This window comes from Zalophus californianus, chromosome 3, assembly GCF_009762305.2.
Source record: "Zalophus californianus isolate mZalCal1 chromosome 3, mZalCal1.pri.v2, whole genome shotgun sequence".
NCBI lineage: Eukaryota > Metazoa > Chordata > Mammalia > Carnivora > Otariidae > Zalophus > Zalophus californianus.
In genome coordinates, this window is record NC_045597.1 from 129,410,216 (window position 1) to 129,413,315 (window position 3,100).

The window sequence follows — 3,100 nt, forward strand, 5'->3', positions numbered from 1 at the left end:
CATTATTTACCATCTGATAATATTTTTCCTTTTATGTTTAAATGTTATACTTTATATCAAAGTATTTTTTAATGTAGATCCATGCTGTTTGGATATAGTTTAATAATATTTATCCTAAGTGAGATTTTTCTGTAGGGGTTTTATTTTGTGTGTACTTTATTCTTTCTCTCTGTCTCTTCTTAGCATCACAAAATTATTCAAACTTTAAAAGCAAAACCAGGATAAAATACTGATTCAGAATATTTGTGCATTTGGGTATGCATCTTCTTAGGAATTTGCACAAATATGTGATTCTTTGAAAATAGGAAATTGGCTTTAAGCTCACTGGCACTATCTCCAGCCTGACTCCCTTACCCAAAATCTTGGTAATTTCAGTTTGTATATAGATGGCTTTCCAACATATTGTTTATATGAAAACCTACATTACCAACTTAGCTCTCTTTCTTAAAATCTTTTCCTCCACTGGTGGTGTTGTTTACCCTTCCTCAGGCATGCACTCCCATGGTTGTATCTTAAACATCTTCTTTGTCAACAACTGACCTGACCGTGATCTCTACTTCATGCAGTCTGCGCCACCTATCTTCCTGCCTCATTTCATCTTGAACCCCAACTCAAACAATCCTTTAACCCAACCAGAACTCCAGTGCATTGATCTTACCACACTTTTCACTGTCCTTGCTTCCTGAATGTCCTCTTTACTTTTATTAAATAGATTAAATTCTATGGCCATCTATAATAATCAATTCTTACGTAGACATACACCCTTAACTACCCCCCCTTTCCAATTATCTGGAAAAATCTCCATCCTAGTCATATCCAACTCTCCCCCTTTCCATGCCTACGTCCATGTAGCTAGACACAAGCACAACCTCAAGTGGGCCCTTGATACTGCCCAGCAGTCACATCACAGTTCCCCAGACCTCTCACTGACCTAGTTTCCTGGACTTGGATTCCACACCCTCTCTTTTCTCTTCAAATCACCATCACCTCCTACCTCATCTTCATTCTCAGTTGACAACTTTGGTTCCTACATCACTAAGAAAATTGAAACAATCAGAAGAGATTTTTCCCTTCAGACTTGTATCACTACATATACCTCCCTACCAAGTTCTACACCCACATAATCTGACTTCCCACCTGTTACCTTAAATCAACTATCCCTGCTTCTACCTAAAATAATCCCTGTGTCTGTTCACCACATTTTCTCTATTTCTTCTTATCTACACAAGGGCATTCCTTCAGCAACTTTTTTTCTCTCTCCTACTTCAATAATTTTAGCTCTTTAGTGTATCATCATGCAAGCATTTTATTATTGCTTCTATATTAAAATAATTTTTTTCCTTCATTAAGTACTTCTCGATTTCTTTCCTCCTCTTGGCAAAAATACTTACCATAAGTGTTCACTGTATTCTGTCTCTCTCCCTTTTTCTCCCCACTCCCCCGTTCCCTTTTAAATCCACTTTAGTCAGGTTTTCATTTCCAACATTTTACCAAAACAATTCTTGATAGGAATCCAGTGACCACCACACTATAAAATTCAGTGGTCCATTCTTAGTCTTTGTCTTACTCGATCATTCAGCAGTATTGGACACCGTGCATCACTGAATTCCCTTGATATACTTTTTCCCCTTGGATTCCTGGACAGCCTGTAATCCTGGTTTTTCTTTTGTCTCAATGTTCATGTCTTCACAGTCATTTTACTTTTTATTCTGCCTTACCAAATGCCAATATTTGGGAGTATCCCTGGTTTAGTCACTGATTCTCTTTTCTTCTGTATCTTCATCACTTTCTTGTGATCACATTGAATCTCAAGGCTTTAAATCTCATACAAATAATGATGACTTCCAAAATGTTTACCTCCAGTTTTCTGCTGCACTTAAGATCTATGTGTCCAACTGCTTATTTGGCTTATTGATTTGGATATTTGGTAGACATCTCAAACTTAACAATCGCTAAACTAAATTTCTGAACTTTCCTCTCCCTGCTCCACCCCCAGCCTTCCCGCATCTTACTTGTTAGGAAGGTAACTCCAGTCTTCCTGTTTCTCAGGCTAAAAACTTCTAGGGTCACTTTTGAGTCTTTTTCTCATACCCCATATCCTACCCCTTAGGAATTCCTGTTTATTTCATATTCAGAACATAGCCAGAATCAGACTATCTCCTGCCACCTCCACTGCTACTAGCCTGGTCTAAGCCATCAAAACTCTCCTGGATTTCTGCCTTAATATCATAAGTGGACTTTATTCTTCTACTCCTCCTCCCAATCTATTCTCAACACAGCAGGAAGAAGTAAGATTACACCACATCTTTGCTCAAAATCCTGTAAGAGTAAATTTTCTCGGTCTAAAACCTATCTTATAATTTCCTTATTGAATCTGGTTTCCATTTCATTAGTTCTCTGAACTCATCTCCATTTTCTCTTTCCCTTACTCACTTTTACTGTTTCTTGGATATTCCAAGAATGCTCACATCTTTAGAGATGGTTCATCTTCCTGGAAGGCTTTTGCTTCAGATATTTGCATGACTAACTCCCTCACCTGCTTCAAGTCTGTGCTCAAATGTCACTTGAACTGATGCCACTCTGACTATCCTATTTAAAATCTCATCCCCCTTTCCCAGCCTTATTCTTCTGATCCTCCACACTCTGTGGTACTTTCTTTTTTGTTTCTTGCTTTACTATTCTTTCATTTCCTTTGCTTCCTTCCCTCCCATCTTACAACTCTTATCACCTTCTTGCATACTGTATAATTTCTGTCTCCTCTGTCAGTAATGTAACCTCTACATGGGCAGAGATTATTATCTCTTTGGTGCACTGATGTATCACAAGAGCTTAGAATGTATTCTGACTTACAGAAGAACTAAAATAATATTTGTTTTAAAAGTGAATGAATCTTTGAAACTTAAAGTATAATCCTTTGAGCATGCTAAGAAGTACCATGTTTTCTCTTTCCACTTTTATTGAGCTGATTCACATTTACAAATGCCCAGAACAGTCTGCCTGATTTTTCACTCAGTATTTCTGCCAATAACAGTGAAATGTGTATTAATATTATAAAATCTGGCCTTCCAGGAGGGTAAACATATCATTAATACTGGCTAGT